The sequence below is a fragment of the Nicotiana tabacum genome, chromosome 8, assembly GCF_000715075.1.
Source record: "Nicotiana tabacum cultivar K326 chromosome 8, ASM71507v2, whole genome shotgun sequence".
Lineage (NCBI taxonomy): Eukaryota > Viridiplantae > Streptophyta > Magnoliopsida > Solanales > Solanaceae > Nicotiana > Nicotiana tabacum.
This window is the reverse complement of record NC_134087.1, coordinates 124,569,335-124,597,184: the sequence shown is the minus strand read 5'-3', so window position 1 is coordinate 124,597,184 and position 27,850 is coordinate 124,569,335. Positions and strand designations below refer to the sequence as shown.

General features: G+C 40.7%; 1 pseudogene; it reads right to left on the bottom strand.

The window, feature by feature from the left end:
• Positions 1-7,993: 7,993 nt before the first annotated feature.
• The window catches only part of LOC107789096 (protein MICRORCHIDIA 6-like), a 75,283-nt pseudogene continuing 55,426 nt past the window's right edge, over positions 7,994-27,850 (bottom strand).

The window sequence follows — 27,850 nt, the reverse complement described above, 5'->3', positions numbered from 1 at the left end:
ACCAAACGCGTAAGAGCCATTGTCGCCAGCTTAATGAGCCTCAGGGCCACACACATAAAAGGTCTTTTCGACCCAAGGCGTAACATAAAAGGTCGCTTCGACCCAAGGCATAAGAGACATTGTCACCAGCCCACAAAAATACAAAACTTGAGGGTCAAATGAGCTCGAGTCATAATACGATTTGGAGACTGAACACAAAATAGTTAACTAAATATGCCTAAGAGCAAGGCGTAAGAGCCACTGTCGCCAGCCCACATTAAAAGGTTGCGTCGACCAAAAGTGCAAGAGCCACTGTCGCCAGCCTAAATTTCGGCCACTGGATGGTTAAGCTCGAGTCGATGCTGGACTCGGGGACTGAGCCCAAAACGGTTGGCCTATATATGCCTAAGAGCAAAAGTACGTAAGGGCCTACAGGCCAGTCTAATGAGCCCCAGGGCCATATCACGACTCTAATGATTCCTACCAACTCAAAGACCAGTCCACCTGGCTAAATTTAAGACAGTAAGAGATACAAAAGAAATAAAGCTGCAAGGTTTTCTTTCATACACGTGTGTGAAAAAGCACAATCTCCGTTTACAAACATGCTACGAAAGTGCTACATACAAATGACAAAATCTATCCCCCCCCGGGGGCTACGGCCTACCGGCCTCATCTTCGCTTTCTTCGGCATCAGTCAAAAGCAACCGAGCATCAAGCTCGTCCGCACTTGCTAGCGCCAATTCTTCCAAGAGGGCGAAACCCCTAGCACGGATCTCCTCGAAGGTCTTTCTTCGAGACTTGCAACGAGCATATTCTTTAATCCTACCTTCACGGTCGAGGATCCTTCTCAGCTCAGCTTGAGCATTGGCAGCATCCTTTTGAATAGACCGCCACCTCCTGGTCAGCCTTAGTCCGGCTCATTACAGCTTCTGCCCGGGCATCAACGATCTCAGCCCTAACTTTTGAAAGCTCGTACTCAAGCTTCACAATCATATCTACTTGAACCAAATCATTACGACGAGCTAAGCGAAGTTGGGCCTCAAAGGTGGGAACTTTAGCTAGAGTGTCCTTCCCCTCTAAAGCCTAAGCCTCCGCCCGAGCTTTCAGCTCATCATGCTCATGCCCGTCCCGGCCAACTTTATCTCGAAGGCGCTCCAGGGCCTCCGTCTTTTTCTGCAACTAAAATAAACTAAGCATTAGCCTCAGGAACCAGGAGGCGGAATGTACGCTCACCTGGGACAGAAAATTACTTGCTCCTTCAGGTGGTTCTCGTAATTCAAGCACCGGCCCACCTCACACTGCAAGTGTACCAACTCGACTTCCTTTTCATCACAAAGGAGCTTAAGGGATCTCTCATCATCTAGAGCTTTCCATAGCCTGGCTTCACAACGAAGCAACCCGGACTTGAGCTTGTCGAAGGCCTGCAAAAGAAAACCCAATAAGGAAGGGAAGAAGCGAAGCTCGAAAGATTTGTGTCGAAACTCACCACAAAGTGAAGCCGCTGGGCTTCCTCGAAGGTCGAGCACACACCTACCAATCTGGTTCCTCCAGCCTTGAAAGAGTCGACTCCGGTCGAAGCACGGTCGCTCGGGGTATGTGACCTCAGTTTCCTAGTATCTCTCAAAGTACTGTCGGTGGAAAGGGAAGCGACAGTAATGGAGAAACCCTCCTTCCGGAACTAGGAACTACAGACGCGACATGCTCGGACGATGCTTCCGTTCCAAAGCCCTGGTCTCGTTTTGCCTTACTTTGAGCGATATCGCCTGTAAAAGCATCTCTTGCTTATTGTTGTCATTCTTCAGCCCGGGAGTTGGCAACCCTTCCCCTCTCCAGAGAAGCGCGGCCTCGCCTCAAAAGGCTCTCCAATGCCTACAACAGCAAGATTAACACGCATAAAGGGAAAATGCTTCTCCATATGAAAGAAGGAAAAGGAAAAAATAGCACATCACTCACCATGACGTTTTGCTTCCCATCTACACCGGGACAAAGCTTTCCACTTACGCTCATCACAGGTCGAGTGGGTTGCCAAATTTCGGACCCAATACGACAAATCAGGAATGTCGCCCGGTGCCCATGAAACCGCTGCAGAAAAAGAAAGGAGGGCACGGTTACGAAACCAGTTTTCGCCAAAGGCAAAACTGAGAAGGCACGAAATGCACCACTTACGTGTATGATTCCATTCCTCAAGGAATGGAATAAGCTCCACGGGGATAATGTCAGCGGTCTGCACTCGGACGAAGCGACTCATCCACCTCTGGTCTCCATCTTCCTCATCAACAACAACGAAGGGCGTGGTCGATCGGCATCGCAAGGTTAGAAGACCTCGATGGTGGAAGGGCCAGTACAGCCTGATAAGATGACTAAGAGTAAATTCAAGCCCTGCCTTCTCCGCAAAAAAATCTCACCATCAATATTGTTTGCCAAAATGACGGATGGATCTGTGCCAAGGTAACCCAATACTCTAGGCAGAAGTTGAGCACAACCCTATCAAGGGGGGCCAGTTTGAAAGGATATGTGGACACATTTAAGAATCCATCGGCACGATCCGTGATGCCCTCACCAAGGGAAAATGCCTGTAACATCGCTTTCTCCCCCCATCCGCAGTCTTTTCTCACTGACTCAAGATGTTATTCTCCTATCAAAGAAGTAGCCTTCAAGGTGTACTCTCGTTGGTCCTGAATGCCGGAGGCAGAGCTCTCCCCCTCTGTCGGACATACCCCGACATAGCAGCCATGGCTATGACAAAATTAGAGTACTAAAACGGGAATATGAGCGTGTGTTAGTGCTGAAGTAACGAGAGGCTAGCACAAAAAAAGAAGGGTAACTACTTAAAATGGTGGAATCTCCAAAAAAGAGCAGAGTCAACCCTATATTTATACATGGAAGAAACAGCGACGGTCCGCCTACCCCAAAGCCGATTAGAAACATTGATCGATGTCATCATCGCTAGTCCCGAGGTGGTACCCAACCTCGAGGATCTCCATCAAAAACAAGTTAGTCTCTAGGAAGCCAAAAACGCCTTTGCTAGTCCCAAGGTGGTACTCAACCTCGAGGACCTCCATAAAAAAGAAGTGTAGGCTCCAAGAAGCCAAAAATGCCTTCGCTAGTCCCGAGGTGGTACCTGATCTTAAGGACCTCCATAAAAAAAGAAGTTAGGCTCCAAGAAGCCAAAAACGCCTTCGCCAATCCCGAGGTGGTAGACGACCTCGAGGATCTCCATCCAACAGAAGTTAGGTTTTAAAAGGCCAATGGCATCTTCGCCAATCCCGAGGTGGTGCCCGACCTCGAGGATCTCCATCTAATAGAAGTTAGGTCTTAAAAGGCCAACGACATCATCGCCAAATCCCGAGGTGGTACCCGACCTCGAGGATTTCCATCAAACAGAAGTTAGGCTTTAAGAAGCCAACAGCATCATCACCAGCCCCGAGGTTGTACCCGACCTCGAGGACCTCCTTCGAAAAATAAGTTAGGCTCCAGGAAGCCTTTAACAGCATTGCAAGACGATACCCGATTTTGAAGGCCCCTCTCAGGAAGAATAATAAGCACTTCAAGCTCCGTCCATAAGGTTCATCCTCAGGATATTATCTAAAACCGGGCAGTCCCCCATCCAGGACCTATCTACAATGCCTTAAGGTTACATACATTAAGTTCAAGACAAGTTTCCAAATGCCCCGAATCAACCCTCACTCGGGGACTGCTCTTAGAGGTCTAAAGGCTAAGTCTCAGTTTAGGGGTTCGAAGCCCTACTTCCATTCGACTCAAAGTAAGGATCCCGACGACCCGAGTTTATCGGATCAATCCAGGTTTGGCCCAAGGAACGACAAAGGATTCTGCGAGAAGCCGTTTTTATCAACCGAAAGTCAGAAAGAACACTCGCTTCTGGGTTCGATATGTGCACTAACCGACAGAATCGTGCATTCATAATCTCCGTAGACATAAATGAAAGGTTGATCCCAGGAGGCTCCCATTTATAGAAAAGGAGGCAGCGTAATTGACGGCACCATTATCGCTCTTGAAAGACGTAATGGCAGGTACATTTAATGCATCCTTGGGAGCTGAATCAGCGGCGACATTATGGCTTTGAAGAATGAGAAACCGCAATGCTTTGAATGATCCTGGAGAAGCGAAACGACGAAATGTTTCGATAATCACGTAGGCTTGCATCATCAGTATGGCATCATCACGGGAAGTCCGAGGAGTCAGATGTCAAGGTCGTTTCTTATCGCTCCTCTCCAAGAAACGCAGGGACTATCTGTATACGGCAAAATCGGAGGGTCCCATTTCTCGGCATTAAGGCATTGCAGAGGATCATTTCGAAGCCTCGAGGCTGCTAGGTTATGGCCGAGTTTCCTCCCTCGAGGTTTGTCGATGCCCGACCTAGGGATAATGTTGGTCGCGACCACAACAGATATGGGGAGTTACCAAGGAGTGCAGCCAGGGCCGATGAAATCTGTCAGGCTAGTCTGAGGCTAGTCTGAACCTGCACCATGACATTGGCTAGCTGTCACATCCCTACCTCTTTGTCATTAATGTTTGTTGTACTATGATGGGATTGCCCTCCTATATAAAGGGGATCCCTATCACTTTGTAAGTTCCTATTGCTTCATCTGCTCCACACGAAATATACAAGAACATTCTATTTACTCTCTAACATACTCTCTTGATATTATTGTCTTTATTTATTATCTTCATACTTGTTCATCATTTATTGCCTATCATTGGCCATAAAGAACCTCCGTTAATTTTAGTATAACTGTTAACCGTATTCCGAACCCCCTTGATAGCTCCTTGCCGAACTTTCGGAATCGACCTCGAGGCCCCGAATCAGTGAGCTCGAGGCCCCGATAATTGGCCCAGCGGTTTGATTATCACCCTATCCTTAATTCTTATTTCATTTCTAAGTCTCACATACATAGCATCAACTGCTTAACAAACTAGCATAAAAATAGATCACGTAGTTTTAGAGTCCTATAACAAATTTAATTGTTATTACCATTTTCTCGGTAAACAAAAATCAAGCATCTTTGTCTGAAAAATCATCAGAAGAAGAGGAAGAAAAAGACCGTGATTTAATATTCTAAGAAATTAATAAGAAACTATATCAATGTGATATCACAGCTGATATCATCCATGATATCAGTTAGTACTTACTTCTAATGATATCATGAATGACATTAGAAAACACTATGTAATTTTTAGTTTTTGGCTATAAATAGCCCCCTATCACTTGTAAAACACACACCTTACACTACCACTTGAGAAAGAATTCCCTCCCTCTCTCTAGAATTGATTAGAGCTCTCTCTAGTATATTATTATAAGTTTTTAACTTGTATTATCAATTTTTAAGTTTCAATAACAATCAAATTTTTATTTATTTTACTCTTGCTCAAGTTTACATTTATATTACTTTCGCATATATATATATATATATATATATATATATATATATATATATATATTAGTTAAAATTATTAGTTCAATTGAATCTATTGACGTTATGGTACATCATTCACTACTAGTACTAGTTTAGGCTCAACAATAACAACAATCCAAGTGTAATCCTATAAATGAAATCTGGGGAGGAAAGTGTATACACAGACATTACCCTTACCTTGTAAAGGTAGAGAGATTATTTCCAATAGGCCATTGGCTCAAGGAAAGCAAAAACCGACAGTAGTAAAAGGGAAATAAAGTAGTAAAGAAGCTATGAAAAGAGAAGTAGTAGCTACAACAAGATAATGGAAAAATCGAAGCAAAAGAAGCAGTAGGTAGTAATAGAAATATAAGACAAAGAAATACGAGACTGCTACTACTACCTCCTAACCTACTACTCTAATTCTTGACATCTACGTCCTCCTATCCATGGCTATATTCTCGGTAAGATGAAAGTGAGTATCCTGCCTAATCACCTCTCTTCAATACTTCTTCGGTCTGCCTCTACCTCTCCTAAGACCTCCCATCGCCAACCTCCCACGCCTCCTCAATTAGGCATCTGTGCATCTCCTCTTCACATGCTCAAACAATTTTAGTCTTGCTTCCTGCATCTTATCCACCACGAGGGCCACTTCTACCTTGTCACAAATGTCTTCATTCCTAATCATATCTCCTAGTACACACACACACATCCATCTCAACATCCTCATTTTTGCTACTTTTTCTTCTGAACATGAGAATTATTAGATGTCTGTACTCCGCCCCATACAATATCGTCGGTCTAATGATCACCTTATAGAACTTACCTTTAACGCTTTGTGGAACATTCTTATCACACAAGATACCAGATGCAAGCCTCCATTTCACCCAAACCCACTCTGCTACGATGTGTAACATCCTCGTCAATCTCCCAATTATCTTGATGATAGAATCAAGATACTTGAAGCTTGCTCTCTTGGGGATGACTTGTGTGTCAAGCCTCACTTCTACGTTTGCCTCGTAAGTCATGTCACTAAACTTGCACTCCGAGTATTCTGTTTTAATTTTGCTCAACCTAAAACTTATAGACTCCAGAGTCTGTCTCCAAACCTCCAGCCTCACATTAACTCCACCTCACGTCTCGTCAATCAGTATTATGTCATCTGCAAATAACAGACATCATGGCACCTCCCCTTGGATGTGTCACACCAATACATCCATCACCAAGGCGAATAAAAAAGGGGGTAAGAGTTGATCCCTAGTGCAACCCCATCTTGACAGGAAAATCTCCCAAGTCTCCTCCCACTACCTTACACAGGTCTTGGCTCAATTATACATGTCCTTAATCGCCTTAATGTATGAGTACCCCTATATCCTCTAAACATCCCATAAAATTTCCCTTGGAACTTTGTCGTATGCTTTTTCTAGGTCAATGAACACCATATATAAGACCCTCTTTCTTTCCCTATATTGTTCCACCAATCTCCTTACAGTATAAATGGTTTCACTAGCTGATTGCCCCCGACATGAAACTGAACTGGTTCTCGACAATCGACACACCCCTCCTCACCCTCATCTTCAGCACTCTCTCCCAGACTTGCATAGTGTGACTTAACAGTTTGATGTCCTTATAGTTGATGCAGTTTCGGATAACCCCGTTGTTGTACAACGGAATTATAATACTCCACCTACACTATTTTAGACTCAAACATTTGGTTTTTTGGTGACAAAAGTAGGATAGGGATTTCAATGTTTGAGACTAGGGAATTTTGCAAGAATAAACCAAAAGAAAAAAACGCTTAATTAAAACGCAAGAGGTGACACCACATACGCCTGTCTCTCATAGGTGGATCTAATTCTAGAAAAAGAAAGGAAAGGGCAACAAGATCAACATGGATTTGAACTCCTAGCCTTGTAGAGGTACACACAGTAATCATTATACCATCGAATTTTTTGATCTTGGGTGCACATATATTTTGTAGTTTTAAAGAGATAGCATTACTATAATAATTTAGGAAGGGGAGTACAAGTGCACGTGAACCCCACTCCCTTCCACCTGTATCTGCCCCTATATGGAAGGGACAAGCAAATGTGCAGATTTAAAGGTCACAGACAGAAGAAGAACCTGCTAGTTTCAGCAGACGCTACATCCGATTTCTTAAACAAAAATATATAGTTTACAGAAAATATGTACATACAAGCACTATAGCAAGTTAGCTCCATTTCTTACAAGCACAAGAAGTTGAGCGAGGGATTTCTTAAAGTTTACAAAAATATATACATACGAGCACTATAACAAGTATTATCTATAGAGTAACAGTACTTTCCATCTTGGGGTACTCCAGGGATCCTGATTCAATTAGCAACCGACCGTATTCGCGCTGGGCTTCCTTCAGTTCCTTCCTTAGCAAAGTTACCTACCAAGGTTGCATAAACAATACATGGTTCTCAAGATCTTTCATAATATACTAGAGCAAAAACTTGAAACTAGATGCCACCGTTCAACTGGAACATCAAAACACAACAGCTAAAGCAAACTCTCTTAGGATTACCTTAGCATTAAGTTCCTCATCCATCTTCTCATATTCAGAGCATCTGAAGGACAGAAAAAGCACATGAAAGGGAACTTTAGAAAAGAGCATCTGAAAAGACTAGTATGTTACAAGTAACAACTCCACGATGTATACGAGAAGGGAGAATGCAAAACTGCTGGTTATCATGAACATAACATTTACAAGGAAGAAGGCAAAGTGCTGGCATTCATGAGCTAAGTATATATATCTTTCTGAATTGTACTTGCCCAAAAGTACGGGTGCAATTGGAATTTGGAATTTGGAATTTGGAATTCTACTTCTTCCATTCTATTTATCTAACATTGTTCCTTTTTGTTCTGTTCCAAAAAGATTGACACCTTTTTATATTTGTTAACTTTTTTATTTTAAAATTCTCATTCTCTTAATGACATGCTCTTATAGGGATGAAATAACAAGTAGAAGAGCACATGATCCTAAGGTAGTTTTAGTATGTTATTTATCGTGTCAAAAGTTTTTCATTCTTCCTTAAACTGCGTGTCCAAGCAAATACCGTCATGGTGGGAATAATTAGGATAAAAAAGAAGTCAAGTGACTCATTTTGAACTTATCGTGCGTAGAGCCTTTTGTTCTCTTTAAGGAGGAGGACCAACTCTTGATCTTCCAAGTGACTTGTGGTAGTGGTGGCAGGCTATGTTCAGTTAAACATAAAGAAGAGATTAAAACAAAAGCAGAGAATGACCTGAAATGCATGGACAAAATTTTAAAACATAATGCTAAGTTTCACAGTCAATTATTGAAGTCAAAATAAGTGGAGGAAAGTTCGTAGACACAAACCGGATTTTGAATGGACTCGGGACCAGTTAGATTGACCCTTAATCCCGCCTTTCGTTTCAGAATTTCAGGTTCTATTGAATGATCATGGTCTTTCCTTTTCGTGGTTGCTGTAAATCGCAAAAGATTGTATGAGAGGTACTAATGACAAAAGGTGCTTACGGGTAGTACGGAAATGTATAGCGCAAACTCATCGGGTTGTTAAAGGCCAAGGGTAAGACCTATTCTTATAGCAAATAGAGGTGAAATGAAAGTTGAACAACCTCGAGGGATCAAAGAGAAATTTATGCATTAATACTGTATGTCCAGTGGATAAAAGTATATGAAAATGCAATCTGCGAACACATGCAAGACAGGAGACAGCAACAAGTTCCCAAACAATACATCTAATATGAATTATGATACATTCTTCTATATCTCCGTGTCCCCCTAATTGATCAAATACTAAATAATGTCTGATGGGATATATTACAATACTACTGTTTTTAAGCCATCATTCAGAAGTTAGACACCATTAATTTCAACTTGCAGATCTTCCTATTGTGGATGTATTTGGTATATCTATTATGTGCCAGGAGCACTAAAAATTAGAGAAGATTAGGGCACAATAAACAATATTTTCAAACTGTATCACGTGTTAGCTGTGCTTTCGTTTGATACGATGTTTGCAAGTTAAGAGATTCAACTCCCTTGGCAAGTTACTGACAAGAAGACATATCCAGGTACAGACTATCATATCACATTCTTTGATGATTCCACCAACTTCTGTTCGTTTCACAAATTGCTACAAAATCCTCCTTGAAATGAGGAATCATCCAAACCCCACCGAAATATGCACATAATGACAACAACTCTATTTGTTTTTGGTCCGTCAACATCTTGTGTGTTATTTGGGAAGGAAGTACAGAAAACTTTGGCACCAGTAACAACAGAGGACATTTTGCTCAACGGAATGGGGTGATACGTACCATGTTTCTGTCTAGATTCTGATGAAACCTGAGAAGGTTTACGAAGCCTTTTAGTTGCATGATAACCAATTAGTCCACAGTGATAATCCCTGTCAAAATCAAATGATAAATACATAAAATCAATCAATCAACAAATAAACATTCAATTAACAAGAATCACACAAAGAACAAGCAAAAAAGGGCATCCAGAATGATAAACAATAGCAATCAATTTGAGAAGCTAAATAGACATTTCTCATTTCCTTGCTTAAGACAGAAATACATGCATAGAATGTAAAATGGCGGTCCAAGACAGTTGGGATTCAGCTAATTTTCTAAACAGCAGTTTATTGGTGTATAATCCATGTGGAGAAGTTAGATAAACTAGTTGCCCAGGAATAGGAGCGATACAACTCAGTGCTAAACAGCAGTTTGTAGGCATATAGTTCTTCAAGTAATAGCCTACCAGTACTCCCATGTCATCTCCTTTAATCGGTTCTCGAGCTTTTGAAAGAGGGGTGTTTTCTCGAAGTCCTGTTTATTATGAGTTGGCTGAATAAAGTTTGCTTCTAGAACACCTAAAAAGGCAGGAAAAAATAGTTAGAGCCTTTTCCAGCTAGTAGTGGACCAAAAGAATAAAGCACCACAAGTAGAGAAGAAATGCTTCATAGGCTCCTTACCTACAACCCCTCTGCTTCTAGCAGTAGAAGAGCCTGCCACATTCCAAAATGGCTGCAAAGAAACGAATGGAAATTTTTTAAGACAAGACATAGGCTCTAGATATCATTTACAGTAAAATCTGTTATTGCAGAAGATAATTAAGCAAAAGGATATAAACACAGTGCAAAATAGTGTATACTTGTCCGAAGACCAGGTTAAATGCAGAATATATATTTAGCGCCAGTTCATAAAGATAAGACCTCAGAAACGGAGGAGAAAAGAGATGGAAGGAAAAATTGAGAAGGCGTACAAAAGGTATGTTTAAGGGAAGCTAGGTATATGGAGGAATACATAACTAAAAGCGTAATGGAACTAATACTGAAACATTGTTTCAGACCCACAGCAAACAGTTTCCCATTAGAAATCCTTTTCCCTCTATCCCCCATATCAATTAGGTTCAAATTACGAAACTATCTCATCTCATCCATTTTCCTTCTCTTCCTTTTTTTCTTTTTCTTTTTCATCAAATTATTTGGGTCCTGATAGACTCTGAAGGTATGGACATCTGGTTTATCACTATGCAAAACAACTTTGTAGTAAGACAGGTGGAATATTTACTATTTTATCGTTTTATGCATATCAATTTCAGTCATTATCAGGTCCTAGAGTAAACCTCAAAAGCTATGTGTCTTCTAAAAGCGCGAAGTGGCTTTTGGAGAAGTGGGGAAACTTCTGAAGGTGCTAGATGAGTCAAAGTACCATTTACAAAATCAAAACATTGGATAGAGCAACTCACCAGTATCAAACGATTCCTGTGGTAGACATTGAAACCATGAATATTCACCAATGGAGCTTCCTTTAGGAAGCCAATGGAAGTAATGACGGAACCCTGCCAAGAATAAAGAAAAATAACAGTTAGGAATCTTAAAGAGGGAGAAGGGGGAAGCTGCTGAGTGTTATTAGAAAAATCTGAAGCTTTATAGCAAAAAACTGCACTATGCAGCTCTCTAAAAATACCATTTCTAATACCCTATTACTACATCCTCCATTTAGTAAGTTTGACTCAACTTACCCTTTTTATCCTTTATATGAAGGGAAAAGTTATATTAATGTTTTAACTCAAAGTACCCCCTATACACAGATGTTTACATTTTTTTCCAGAAATTATAGTATGTGCGAGTGTGTCCATATAGTATCCTTAATAATCGGTCTTTTTTTAATCATAAGCAGATCAAAGGAAGAAATGGGCTTATACTGATATACTGTTCTGACAAAAGAACAGGCTCTGATCAATGTTATCAATGATATGCTTTACAGTACGTCTGAGAAAGAGAGAAACTAGTGGAAACCTCTTTGCATCCACCATTTTGAGGTTTGTACACGATAAATTCTGGATACTTGAGATCTCTAGCAATGTTATGATACTCTACTATCCGTCCACGCAACCATATGCAAAAGTTTTCAGGGATTTTCAAATACAGGATAGATAGATATGCCTGTTTAGAAGAAGAATACAACATAGTTAGAAATCAGGGATCTCCTTGAATGAAGAAACTTCAAGTGCATCTTGTTCATTAACGAACTTACTCGGAGTGAATACTGAAGAGTGTTGGCAAGATGCAGGTCACTTACTGACGTGCTGGAGCAACTTTTACCACTTTCTGCATCACAAGAGATACGAATATCCTGCAATTATTGTAGTGGTAGTCATATTATGGTAAATAACAGTGCAAGAGATTCCAAATGGGAAAATTAAATCAGATAAAGAAATCAAACCTCAGGATCTGACTGAAAGTCAAGCTCCATTTTGCCTTCATTATTTAGCCACAAATTGTAGATTATGATCCTACTCCCATGATCACCAATGTCATCCAACTGTTGTGGGAAAAGAATAGTTGGTTATAGATAAGGTATATCAACAGTTGGAACCAGGAAGAAGAATCAAATAGACATAATGCATCTGGCAATTAAGGATGACTTGCCACAAAATTTAAAGGATCTCTCAGTTATTCATCAGAGATTCTCTGCTCACATGCCCTTGCAGTCCCAAACACCCTTCCTCATTTTAACTTGAGCTCTTTTGCTCACATGTCAAACTCCAACCTTATATATTCTCCATTAGCATTACAACAACAACAACCCAGTATAATCCCACTTAGTGGGGTCTGGGGAGGGTAGTGTTTATGCAAACCTTACCCCTACCCTGGGGTAGGGAGGCTGTTTCCAAATAGACCCTCGACATCCTTCCCTCCAAGAATTTCCCACCTTGCTCTTGGAGAGACTCGAACTCACAACCTCTCGGTTGGAAGTGGGGGTTGCTTACCATCAGAGCAACCCCACAACCTCTCGGTTGGAAGTGGGGGTTGCTTACCATCAGAGCAACCCCTCTTCTCCATTAGCATTCAGACAGAAAATTCCTTTTTCTAGAATGATAACAGTATCTAGTAACCTCGTCAGGACATAATACAGACAATGTTTTATCTAATCAAGATAGGTCCAGCTGTCCAGGAAACTTTAACATGGCAACAAATTCAAACCCTCCAACACCTCAAGAGAAAAAGAAAGAAAAAAAGCAAAACGTCTTATTTAATCTAAGACATCTGGTCAATGGTTCAGGTAAGTAGTTAAAAAGTTCATTCTGATGAGGTGCTTAGAGATGAAGAATAGTCCACTGATAGAATAGTTAAGTAACTAGCCCAAGGTAACTTTCAGATGTGAAGAGCTTAAAAAGACTAAGATTCTGAGGATCCAACCATCAGGGCATCCTGAATTTTGAAGCAGCAAATGTAGAAGATTCCACAACACAACTTTTCATCAATGACAAGAAATCATGTGTTTAGATGGCAGAAACTTCAACACTACAAAAAGCAAAAGCAGTTTCATTTGGGTTTATCTCCCACTCTTTGACTTTTAATTCTTTTCATATGCCATGAGAAACGGCATCATCTTCTCAAGATCTTTTATTATATTCCATCCTTTTCAATTTATGTGAACATATCTCCTTTTTAGTCCATACCATATTTGGAAACAATTTACCTTTATGCAACGATTTATAGCCACACAATATACATTTTATACCACAAGTTAAAAGTCTTTTTTTTCTTCTTAAACTCCGTGCCTAGTCAAATAGGTTCACATAAATTGAAACGAAGGGAGTTACTAATTAAGGGATGTCTAATTTATGCATTAGATGTTCTGCTACTCGCATGGCCTCGCATTCCAGAGCACCAACCCCTCACGCTTGAGCTCTCTCTTACATGTCAAACTCCACGCTTCCAAATTCCCTTTAGCATTTAACAAGAAATCATGTGTTTAGATGGCAGAAACTTCAACACTACAAAAAGCAAAAGCAGTTTCATTTGGGTTTATCTCCCACTCTTTGACTTTTAATTCTTTTCATATGCCATGAGAAACGGCATCATCTTCTCAAGATCTTTTATTATATTCCATCCTTTTCAATTTATGTGAACATATCTCCTTTTTAGTCCATACCATATTTGGAAACAATTTACCTTTATGCAACGATTTATAGCCACACAATATACATTTTATACCACAAGTTAAAAGTCTTTTTTTTCTTCTTAAACTCCGTGCCTAGTCAAATAGGTTCACATAAATTGAAACGAAGGGAGTTACTAATTAAGGGATGTCTAATTTATGCATTAGATGTTCTGCTACTCGCATGGCCTCGCATTCCAGAGCACCAACCCCTCACGCTTGAGCTCTCTCTTACATGTCAAACTCCACGCTTCCAAATTCCCTTTAGCATTTAACAAGAAATCATGTGTTTAGATGGCAGAAACTTCAACACTACAAAAAGCAAAAGCAGTTTCATTTGGGTTTATCTCCCACTCTTTGACTTTTAATTCTTTTCATATGCCATGAGAAACGGCATCATCTTCTCAAGATCTTTTATTATATTCCATCCTTTTCAATTTATGTGAACATATCTCCTTTTTAGTCCATACCATATTTGGAAACAATTTACCTTTATGCAACGATTTATAGCCATACAATATACATTTTATACCACAAGTTAAAAGTCTTTTTTTTTTTCTTAAACTCCGTGCCTAGTCAAATAGGTTCACATAAATTGAAACGAAGGGAGTTACTAATTAAGGGATGTCTAATTTATGCATTAGATGTTCTGCTACTCGCATGGCCTCGCATTCCAGAGCACCAACCCCTCACGCTTGAGCTCTCTCTTACATGTCAAACTCCACGCTTCCAAATTCCCTTTAGCATTTAAAAAGAAAAGTTGGCCCTTTATAGGATAATAACATTGGCTATTAACCTTGTCAGGATATATTATGCCTAATTTTTTTCTTCTTTTATAACCGTGGTGTCCGGGCTAGCTTGCACGCAACTCGACTCCACGGGATACCTGCCACCTCCCACCAGCAACGAGTACCAAGTAACTCTATCCACCAAGGCTTGGATAGATGGGAAGAAATCACCTAGTGTTTTTTGCCTCCGCTGGGATTTGAACCTGAGACCTCATGGTTCTCACCCACTTCATTGACCACTAGGCCACATCCTTGGGTGCCATTATGCGTAATGTATTATTTAATTAAGAAGAGACAAATTGATGCAGTTTTAAACTCACTTGCTTAAGAAGGGCTTCCTCCGTTGAAAATGGAGACCACTGCAACAACAACGAGAGGTTATTCACAAAATGTTGTTCAGGGCGGATATGAACTCATATTCAACCTGTATCATATGAGCAAAAAAATTTCAAATATTAAAAGAATTAAGGACAAGAGAGGAAGTGTTAGATGGTTAGAATCATTTGCCTCTTGAACAATGATAAATAACAATTTCTCTCCCTATGCTATATTGGCTGGCAATTGACCAGCCACCAAAAATTTCTTCAACTTCCAACATTCTAAAATCATTTTCCACCTCAATTTTCATCAAGGCTCAAATTACCCATAACAAATTCTGATTTCATCCCATTTGGTTCTAATATTAGTCAATGTAGTTGTTCAGACTCTTATTTTAAATGCATAAACAAAGACATAAATAAAACTGAGAGCAAAGGAGATATGTCTGAGACTCAATGCAGAAGAATATGAAGGGGAATTAGTATTAACATGAAATAACAAATTGATAAACGGAAAGTATAAAAACATTTATAACTTCTGGCTGGAAATTTATAGTTAGACCAATAAAAGCTTACAAATAACCATGTCATATACACTTTCAACAAGTTTTAAGTTTACAGTTAAAGTTTTTACATCAGTATATAATAGGAAACATCAAATCAAAATATCACTAAAATAAAGATAAAAATTTAGATAAAGTTAAAAAGAAAAAACTTCCTATTGACTCCCATCAACACCAATTCCATCACCCTCTTCAACATTTCATCACTTCTTTCTAGCAATTAATATTAGAAAGCTGCAAAGCTCAAAACCCCAAACAGTATTATTGGATTTTAGTTGCATGTAAACAAATTGTTTTATCTTGATGATGCAAATTGAATGTAAATAAATTAATTAATACATGAAATAGAATTAAAGTAGGAAGCAAATGAACTACCTGTTTAAACCTAGTTATTTCAGTTAATCTTCGCTTTTTTCAAAATTTTCTAAACATCTCATATTTGTACTACATAAAAATTCGTCACCTAGTGTAGCCTTACAAAATTATAAGTACAAGTTCTCATTTATAAATACAATAATCTCTTTTTCATTATTTGTGACAATTATGATTTGATATTTAACAAGTTTTGGGAACTAAAATAAAGGTAAAGTAATTATAAGCGGTAAATTAGCCTTTTCTAACTCTATTTATAAGTTCCTTCTAAACTTTTTTATTTGCTGGCCAGGAAATAATATCTGTTTATTTGTAATATTTTACAAACAGATATAACGGAAATTATAATTAAAAGAAGGTAAATATTACATAGAATTTAAAGAAATTTCAATAAAATATAAAACAAGTGGAAATGTGTATAGAACTGCTTCATCTTAAAACACTAAATAGAATCAACAATTGACTAAAAACTAATCAGAATTACTTCATCTGAAAAGACTAATCAGACTTTGGAAATATATAGAGTAGAAATGTATATACTAACTTGAAAGAGCATAAGAACTTCAAAAGAAAGACAAGCAAAGAAGGAATCTACAATCAGAAGCGTCGAACCAGAGCAAGTGATGGGGGATGATGCGTGTTTGCTTTGTCATTGCAAATTGATCATTTTCTCCTTTACCCGGTAGATGACGAAGAGAAAGAATAAAAATTAGGGCTAAGAAATTTCTTGACTATAAACTTTTTAGAATTTAATAACAAGCCGACTTTGTGCTTTTTGATATTATATATATTAAGGACTTGTTTAGCAATTTTAATTCTAATCTGAGAGGCATCCTAGGCTTACACCCCAAAACAAAAACTTACAAACGCCTCAGCGTATGCCCAGAACAATGGGGCTTATGCCTCGCGATACTTTTGCCCCCAGGATCGCCTTGCTGTGTTTTTACTATGTCCCGACACAGGACCCGCTCCAAAAACTCCTTTTAAAACACTGTAACCAATACAACTGCGGCTCACCATAGGAACCACTATTCTGTCAAGGCCTTCCCCTGTCAAAAATGTATAGGAGAGAAGACCGATGCTTTGTGTCCATTGCTTGCTCAGAATACAAGTGTAGAGATATCAAATGATTAATGACCAACTACATTAAGCAAGTTGCCGGATCCAAAAGAAAAAAGCTTCTTTCATTCACCATAAGAATAATTATTTGTAGTAACTTCTTTAAACTGACCATTCAGGAAATAGAAAAGAAAACAAAACACTGGAGTTGCAGAGGTGAAACATCCCAAAGTGAACATTCATCCTGCTTAATAAGGACATTTGTTTCCGATGTTGAATTATCCTAAACTCTTCCCCTCTTCTACTCTATAAACTGCAGACAAAAAAGAAGGTAATTGTCTTTTTTACAACTAGAAGGTGGCCCATATAATCTTCCCATTTAACATTAATTAAACAACATACATTTTTTAATTCTTACCTTGAAGGATCCTAAGTGGAACAAGAACATCATAAAGTAACCAAGTCAAAAAGAACATTTAACTTAGAATACAAGAACAGTTACCTAAAATAGTTCTAACAAACGGAAATATTGTGTCAGGGTAGGAAGGAAGAATAGAAGAAACAATAATAGGGCACTATTCCATATGACAAATTCTAATTGATGGAGGAACAACTTTAAGGCAGAATGAGGCCTTATTACATATTCCTCTCAAAAGACAGTGTCATGTAAACCTAAAGTGAGAAACAATACCTTTAATTCTTAAAACTTATGACCAGGTCCAATTTGGTCCTTCAAGTTAATTTGGTAAAAGACTCTTCTTCAGACTTACGTTCTCTAGCTTCTATTCTCGGGGTACGTAGATCCACCCGTCTTCGTTTTTCTATTCATAGGTTTGTATCAACTAAGTCTCTGTCTACTTCCCACGAGTCTTTTTTGCAATTTAATCCATCTTTTTTAACCTGATACCTTTGAGAGCTGGTCCTGAAATTCTTAAATTAAATGCATTTAAAAGTGAAAAAGCGCAAAAAAGTGACAAGGCTCATCGGGCATGAGTGAAAAGCAAGAACTGAAGCACATGCTTTGTCAAAGTGAAACGCATAATTTACAAAATAGAAAAATATCAAGCATAGTTGTTTTTAGAACCTAAATAATCAAATTGCAATAAAGATTGATAATTTAAGCATCCAATATACAACTCGGATATTAAGCCAACCCCTTAAACTTGAGATTTAAAGAATGGATCGCTTCTCGTTGGGATCACGTTGCACATCCTTATTTGAAATGCACACTTCTCTGAGGCGCACGGGTTCACCCATGAAGTGATAACCCCTCACTTCGCATTGCTTCATCACCTTAAGCAACGAAAAGATGGTTTTTAATAACACTGCTTAAATCAGCAACAGATCCAACCAAACAAACAAATAGATGAAAGCTAAATAGTACCCCCTAAGTTCAACTACTTTAAGCAACGAAAAGATGACTATTATTAACACCAGTTAAATCAGCAACAGATCCAACCAAACAAACAAGTAGTTGAAATGTCACGACCCGAGTTCGCCATCCATGAATTGTCGTGATGGCACCTAGTCTCTACGACTAGGTAAACCCAACAAATTGCAGAAAAGAAAACAACAGAGATAAACTCGCCAAAACTGTAGAAAAATATCAAATGAAAGTTTAAGATGTCTCTCGGCATATACAATACAACTCTCAAACTAAAACTACATTTTCCAAAACCCGAAATCTCATGAAATCACAAGCTATTGAATAACTACAAGTGTCTAACTCCAGAATGTTTAAACAAAAGTAAATACAGAAGGGATGGTATTATAAGGGAGAATGGAAAGGGACTCCTCGGTCTGCGGACGCGGCAGATATACCTCAAAATCTCTGGAGAATTGTCTCGACTCAAGGGTAGTAGGGTTGAGTCGAAGTACCTAGATCTGCACATGAAAAACATGCGCAGAAAGGGCATGAGTACACCACAACAATACTCAGTAAGTGCCAAGCCTAACCTCGGTCGAGTAGTGACGAGTAAGGTCAGGGCCCTACTGAGTTTAAATGAAAAAACAAGGTATCACAGTATAGAATAAGACAGTATAATTAAGTGCAACAATAAGAAATAACACATGATAGATAGAACAACAACAACTACAACTGAGACAAAATAATCACAGAAAGGAATACAAATCAACACAGAGATAAAAGCCAGGGATCTCCCAGGATACGTCCTGTAGTCCCAAATATAAATATCCAGTGGATCTTCCGGGTGTCGTCCCGTAGTCCAACTCATAGTGTGCGGGAATCTCCCGAAATACCGATCTGTAGTCCCCAAATGTAAATACTCAGTACTGGGGGAATCTACCGGGTGCAGTCCCATAGTTCCAATGTAAAAGTGCAGGGAGATCTCCCGGAATACCGATCCGTAGTCCCAAAGTAAACATGCAAGGAGATCTCCCGGTATACCGTCTCGTAGTCCCAAAGTAAACATACAACAACAACACGAAGAATACACAATTCAATTCAAATTTCATACCAAGATAAAACAGGTATTTCTAACCTAGCATGCTACACATAATCCAAATAAGGCAGTTTGAGCAAGTAAAGCAATTAAGTCAATTAGACATACTTCCCTAAGCTAACAGCAGGCTTAAATTGCAAATAGTATAAACAGGAAAGGAAACACAATTTAAGTTACTTAACGAAAAAAGGATTTTCAACAATTAGCACAAGTACGCACTTGTCACCTCACATACAAGGCATTTCAAATATCAACAATACCAAATCCTAAGGGGAGTTCCCCACACAAGGTTAGGCAATCCACTTACCTCGAACCGACTCAAAATCAACCTGAAACCACGCTCTTTCCATGAGTACTCAACTCCAAATGGTCCAAATCTATTCAAATCAATTGCATAATGTAAATATAACTTCAAGTAACTGATTCCACTAATTAATTCTAAGCTAATACACGAAGTTAGGAAAAATAACCAAAATGCCCCCGGGCCCACGTCTCGAAATCGAGTGAAATTTACATTTTCAGAATCCTCATACTCTCACGAGTTGAGTCATACCAAAAGTACCAAAATCGAACCTCAAATGGTCCCTCAAATCACCACTCAAAGCTCTCCAATTAACCAAGACCTAACCCTCAATTTACCACTGATTTTCCTTCAAATTTCATGCTTACAATGATAAAAATCACCATAATAACGAGCTTAAGGACCAAAGACCTTACTTCAATGAATCCCTCTGAAAATCTCCCTTGAAAATGCTCTCCAAAACTTCTTCCCGTTGAAAATTTATGAAAAAATAACCCAAATTCGCGAAGGAAATCTTTTTATACTTTCTGGCCCAGGTTTTTCGCACCTGTGGTCCATTTCCGTTTCTGCACTACCGCTTCTGCGGTCAAGGAAACCGCTTCTGTAGTTTTCACTTAAGTCCCCTTCTCCACACCTACGACCCAGAATCCGCATTTGCGGTTCCGCAGGTGCGGCACACCTCCCGCTTCTGTGGTTTTAGTTGTCTTCACCTTTGGCCGCATCTACGGCAGTGATCTCGCTTCTGTGGGCTCGCATCTGTGGTCCCCAAGCCGCGGGTGCAGTTATGACAGCAAACTCACCAGCTTCAGCTGCAAATTCCCAACTCCAAACTTCCTGTTAACCATCTGAAATCATCCTGAGGCGTCGGGGACCTCAACCAAAAGCACGAACAAGTCATATGCCACTATCCAAACTTATACCAATCCTTAAAACACCTACAACAACATCGAAACATCGAATTAACCATGGATTCAAGCCTAAGAACTCCAAAATTCTCAAATTACGCTTTCGATCAAAAAGTTTATCAAACCTCGTCTGAATGACCTGAAATTTTGCACACATATCACATTCAACACTATAGAGCTACTCTAACTTTTGGAATTCCATTCCGACCCTTAAATCAAAATCTCACTATCGAACTAGAAACTTCAGAAATTCAACTTTCGGCATTTCAAGCCTAAATAAGCTACAGACCTCCAAAACACAATCCGAACACACCCCTAAGCCTGAAATCACCCAATGGAGCTAACGGAACCAACTGAATTCCATTCCGAGGCCGTCTTCACACGGCTCTGACTACGGTCCAAATTCTAAATCTTAAACTCTCATTTAGGGACTAAGTGTCCCAAAACTCTCCGAAACTCCAAATAAATCCTCCCGTCAACTCACAATAGCAGAAACAAACACGGGAAAGCAGTTAATAGGGGATCAGGACATTAATTCTTAAAACGACCGGCCGGGTCATTACATCCTCCTACACTTAAACATTCGTTCGTCCTCTAACGAGCATAGAGACATACCTGAAGTAGTGAAAAGATGAGGTAACGGTTGCACATCTCCTACTCGGTCTCCTAGGTTGCTTCCTCGACCAGCTGACCTCACCACTAGACCTTTTTTGATGCAATGTTCTTTGACCTCAACTTTCGAACCTGCTTGTCCAATAACACCACTAGCTCCTCAACATAAGATAGATCCTTGTCCAACTGGACTAAACTAAAATCCAACACGTGCGACGGATCACCGTGATACCTCCGGAGCATCGAAACATGAAATACCGAATGAACTCCTGCCAGGCTAGGAGGTATGGCAAGCTCATAAGCAACCTCCCCAACACACCACAATATCTCAAAGGGACCAATAAACCTCGAACACAATTTCCCTTTCTTTCCGAAAACTCATAACGCCCTTCATAGGCGAAACCCAAAGCAGAACCCGGTCTCCAACCATATAGGAAACATCACGAACCTTCCGGTCCGCATAACTCTTCTGTCTGGACTGGGCTGTACGGAGTCTATCCTGAATCGCCTTAACCTTCTCCAAAGCATCCTGAACCAAGTTTGTGCCCAATAATCTAGACTCACCCGGCATAAACCAACCCACCGGGGATCTACATCGCCTACCATATAAAGCCTCGTACGGTGCCATCTAAATGCTGGACTGATAGCTGTTGTTGTAGGCAAACTCCGCCAATGGCAAGAACTGATCCCAAGACCCTCCAAACTCAATCACACACGCACAGAGAATATCCTCAAGAATCTGAATAGTGCGCTCGAACTGTCCGTCCATCTGAGGGTGAAATGTTGTACTCAACTCCACCCGAGTACCCAACTATACGACCCTCCAGAATCGTGATGTAAACTGAGTACCTCTATCCGAAATGATGGAAACTGGAATACCATGCAGACGAACAATCTCCCGGATATAAATCTCTGCCAGTCGCTCCGAGGAATAGGTAGTACACACAGGAATGAAGTGTGCGGATTTGGTCAGTCGATCCACAATCACCCAAATGGCATCGAACTTTCTCAAAGTCCGTTGGAGCCCAACTACGAAGTCCATGGTGATCCGCTCCCACTTCCACTCCGGAATCTCTATCTGCTGAAGCAACCCACCCGGTCTCTGGTGCTCATATTTCACCTGTTGACAATTGAGACACCGAGCTACAAACCCAACTATATCTTTCTTCATCCGCCTCCACCAATAATGCTGCCTCAAATCCTGGTACATCTTCGCGGCACCCGGATGAATGGAATACCGCTAACTATGGGCCTCCTCTAGAATCAACACCCGAAGCCCATCAACATTGGGTACACATATTCGACCTTGCATCCTCAATACCTCATCATCACCAATAGTCTCATCTCTGGCATCTCCATGCAGAACCTTGTCCTTGAGGATAAACAGATGAGGGTCATCAAACTGACGCTCCCAGATACGATCTAACAAGGAAGACCGGGAAACCACGTAAGCTAGAACCCGACTGGGCTCCGAAAGATCCAATCTCACAAACTAGCTGGCTAAGGCCTGAACATCCATCGCCATGGGCCTCTCTGCTACTGGTAAATAAGCCAAACTCCCTAAACTCTCCGCTTGGCGACTCAAAACATCGGCCACTACATTGGCCTTGCCCGGGTGATACAAAATAGTGATATCATAGTCCTTCGGCAGCTCTAACCACCTCCTCTGACGAAAATTAAGATCCTTCTGCTTGAACAGATGCTACAAACTCCGGTGATTAGTATAAATATCACAAGGCACACCGTTCAAATAATGACTCCAGATCTTCAATCCATGAACAACAGCAACTAACTTGAGAACATGGAAAGGATAATTCTTCTCATATACTTTCAACTATCTGGACACGTAGACAATCACCCTACCTTCCTGCATCAATATCGCTCCAAGGCCAATCTTCGAGGCATCACAATAGACAGTATAAGCCCCTGAACCTGTAGGCAATATCAAAACTAGGGTTGTAGTTAAAGCTGTCTTGATCTTCTGAAAGCTCGCCTCACACTCTTCCGTCCACTAGAACGGAGCACCCTTTTGGGTCAGCCTAGTCATAGGGGTTGCAATGGAGGAAAACCCCTTAACAAATCGACGATAATAACCCGCCAAGCCAAGAAAACTGCGGATCTCTGTAGCTGAGGATGGTCTGGGCCAACTCTGCATTGCTTCCACTTTCTTCGGATCCACATGAATACCCTCACTCAAAACCACGTCGCCCAAGAATGCCACGGAATCCAACCATAACTCACATTTCGAGAACTTTGCATATAACTTCTTTTCCCTTAAAGTTTGAAGCATTGTCCTCAGGTGTTGGTCATGATCCTCCTGACTCCGGGAATACACCAGAATATCATCAATAAAAACAATGATGAACGAGTCAATATATGGCCGGAACACACGGTGCATCAAATTCACAAAGGCTGATGGGGCATTGGTCAGCCCAAATGACATAACAAGGAACTCGTGATGACCATATCGAGTCTTGAAAGCAGTATTGGGGATATATGGCTCCCGAATCTTCAACTGATGGTAACCTGAACACAAGTCAATCTTAGAAAATACTCGTGCACCCTGTAGCTGGTCAAACAAATCATCAATACGAGGCAAAGGATAACTGTTCTTCACTGTAACTTTGTTCAACTGGCGATAATCAATGCACATATGTATAGAACCATCCTTTTTCTTTACAAACAAGATAGGAGAACCCCCAAGGTGATACACTGGACCGAATAAAACCGTTATCAAGCAATTCCTGTAACTGATCCTTCAACTCCTTCAACACAGGAGAGGCCATATGATACGGAGGAATAAAATTGGGCTGAGTGCCCGGCAATAGATCAATGCCAAAATCAATATCTCTATTGGGCAGCATGCCTGAAAGATCAGCTAAAAACATATCAGGAAAATCCCGTACTACTGGGACTGAATCAACTGTAGGGGTATCAATACTGACATCTCTCACATAAGCTAGATACGCGTCACACCCATTCTCAACCATATGTTGAGCATTAAGGAATGAAATAACTCTACTGGAAGTATGATCTAAGGTACCCCTCCACTCTACTCGCGGTATACACTTGCCATAGCCAGCGTCACGATTTTGGCGTGACAATCAAGAATAGCATAATGGGGTGACAACCAGTCCATGCCCAAGATAACATCAAAATCTACCATGTTGAGCAATAATAAATCAGCTCTGGTCTCAAAACCACTAAGAGCAACCGCATACGACTGATAAACGCGGTCCACAATAAGAGAATCTCCCACAGGAGTAGAAACATAAACAGGGGTACTCAAAGAATCCCGAGGTACACCCAAATGTGGGGCAAAATAAGAAGACACATAAGAATAGGTAGAGCTTGGATCCAATAAAACCGATGCATCTCTATGACAAACTAGGACAATATTTGTGATGATAGAATCGGAGGCGACAGCCTCGGTACGAGAAGGAAGAGCATAATATCTGGCATGGACTCCCCCTCTAGGGTGACCTCTACCTCCCCGACCTCCACCTCTAGCTGGCTGAGCAGGTGGGGTAGCAACTGGAGCTGTAACCATAGCTTGAGAACTCTGCGGGGCACGCTGTGGCTGAGAAGTGTGTAGAGGTGCACCCATCCTAAGTCTGGGGCAATCCCTCACCATATGGAATGTGTCACCACACTCAAAACAAGCTCTAGGAGGACGTGGCAACTATGACTGGCTCGGGCCAAGTCTGCTGGACTGACCACTAAAAGCACCCCGCGTAGGAGGCGCACTAGATACTGGAGGTACATAATAAGGCTCCTGAGGCCTAAGAGGAGCAGGAATACCACTAGTTGCTGGAAGAGCTAAATGAATGGGGCAACTCATATAACCCCTACCATGACGAACTACAGCTAGAGCACGGGCAACCCGAATAATAGCCTGACTCTCGAGACCTCTTGGTCTCCCTCTCCTCTCTATCCCTAACATGCATACCCTCTATCCTCCTAGCATTTCTCACCACCTGCTGATAAGAAATATCCATCTCCAACTTACGAGCCATGCTTGATCTGATGCTGGGAATAAGCCCCTCAATAAACCGGCGAACCCTCTCGCGAATAGTAGAAACCAATGCTGGGGCATGTCTAGCCAAGCTAGTGTAACAGACAGCATACTCCGAGACAATCATAGTACCCTAGCGCAAATACTCAAACTTTGCACGCAATGCGTCCCTGAGGCTCTGAGGAACATACTCTCTCAGGAACATATCTGAAAACTGAGTCCATGTCAGGAAAGCTGCCTCATCCGGACTGTCTAACTCATAAGTACGCCACCACTCATAGGCGACTCCTCGAAGCTGGAAGGTAGTGAAGGAAACCCCGCTCGATCCTGATATACCCATGGTACGGAGAATACGGTGGCACTCATCTAGAATACCCGGAGCATCATCTGATGCTAGACCACTGAATACATGAGGCTTGTACTTCTTGAACCTCTCAAGCCTGAGCTGCTCATCCTCGAAAGTCGCTGCCCTATCCTCGGGCTGATCTGGGACTGCAGGATGTACATGAATAATCTCTAGGACCTATGAACATGCACTCGCTGTTCAGCAGTGTGGGCAACAGGAGTCTGTGCTCCTCCCCCGGCCTAATACATAGCTACAACAAGAGGAAACAACCCTGCCTGAGCTAGAGTAGTGTACATTCTCATGAACTGCGCAAGAGTCTCCTGGAGCGCTGGAGTAGTTATAGTCGTAGGTATATCAGGTTCCTGGACTCCGGCTGGAACTCCTAGTGGCACTTCGGTGGCAGCTCGCGCGGGTGCTATGGTTGCACCACGTGCGCATCCTTGGCCTCTATCTCGGCCCCGACCTCTAACAGCTCCAGTAGGGGGCGTGGGTGCCTGATCATCTCTGGTAGCACGTGTCCTCACCATATGTGAGAGAATAGAAGACAGAAGCTTAGAATGGTGATATCAAAATCTCGTACGACAAGGAAATCAAATGAATTGGAACTTTCCTAACAGTTACATAGCCTCTCGTAGATAAGTACAGACGTCTCCGTATCGATCCGCGAGACTCTAATTAAACAAGATACATTTTTTAATTCTTACCTTGAAGCATCCTAAGTGGAACAAGAACATCATAAAGTAGCCAAGTCAAAAAGAACATTTAACATGGAATAAGAGAACAGTTACATAAAATAGTTCTAACAAACAGAAATATTGTGTTAGGGAAGGAAGGAAGAATAGAAGAAACAATAATCGGGCACTATTCCATATGACAAATTCTAATTGACGGAGGAAGAACTTTAAGGCAGAATGAGGCCTTATTACATATTCTCCTCAAAAGACAGTGTCATGTGAACCTAAAGTGAGAAACAATACCTTTAATTCCCAAAACTTATGACCAGATCCAATTTGGTCCTTCAAGTTAATTTAGTAAAAGAGTTGGTCCAGAAATTCTTAATTAAATGTATTTAAAAGTGAAAAAGCACAAAAAAAGTGACCAGGCTCATCGGGCTTGAGTGAAAAGCAAGAACTGAAGCACATGCTTTGTCAAGTGAAACACATAATTTACAAAATAAAAAAATATCAAGCATAGTTGTTTATAGAACTTAAATAATCAAATTGCAATAAAGATTGATAATTTAAGCATCCAATATACAACTCGGATATTAAGCCAACCCCTTAAACTTGAGATTTAAAGAATGGATCTCTTCTCGTTTGGATCACGTTGCCCATCCTTATTTGAAGTGCACACTTCTCTGAAGCGCACGGGTTCACCCATGAAGTGATAACCCCTCACTTCGCATTGCTTCATCACCTTAAGCAACGAAAAGATGGCTTTTAATAACACTGCTTAAATCAACAACAGATCCAACCAATCAAACAAATAGTTGAAAGCTAAATAGTACCCCCTAAGTTCAACTGCTTTAAGCAACGAAAAGATGAATATTATTAACACCACATAAATCAGCAACAGATCTAACCAAACAAACAAGTAGTTGAAATGTCACGACCCGAGTTCGCCATCCGTGAACTGTCGTGATGACACCTAGTCTCTACAACTAGGTAAACCTAACAAATTGCAGAAAAGAAAACAAAAGAGATAAACTAGCCAAAACTGTAGAAAAATATCAAATGAAACATTTAAGATGCCGCTCGGCATATACAATACAACTCTCAAACTGAAACTACATTTTCCAAAACCCGGAATCTCATGAAATCACAAGCTATTGAATAACTACAAGTGTCTAACTCCAGAATGTCTAAAAAAAAGTAAATACAGAAGGGATAGTATTATAAGAGAGAATGGAAAAGGACTCCTTGGTCTGCGGACGCGGCATATATACCTCGAAGTCTCTAGAGAATCGCCTCGACTCAAGGGTAGTAGGGATGAGTCGAAGTACCTGGATCTGCACATGAAAAACATGCGTAGAAAGGGCATGAGTACACCACAGTGGTACTCAGTAAGTGCCAAGCCTAACCTCGGTCGAGTAGTGACGTAGAAGGTTAGGGCCCTACTGAGTTTAAATGAAAAACAAGGTATCACAGTATAGAATAAGACAGTATAATTAAGTGCAATAGTAAGAAGTAACACACGATACATAGAACAACAACAACTACAACTGAGACAAGATAATCACATAAAGGAA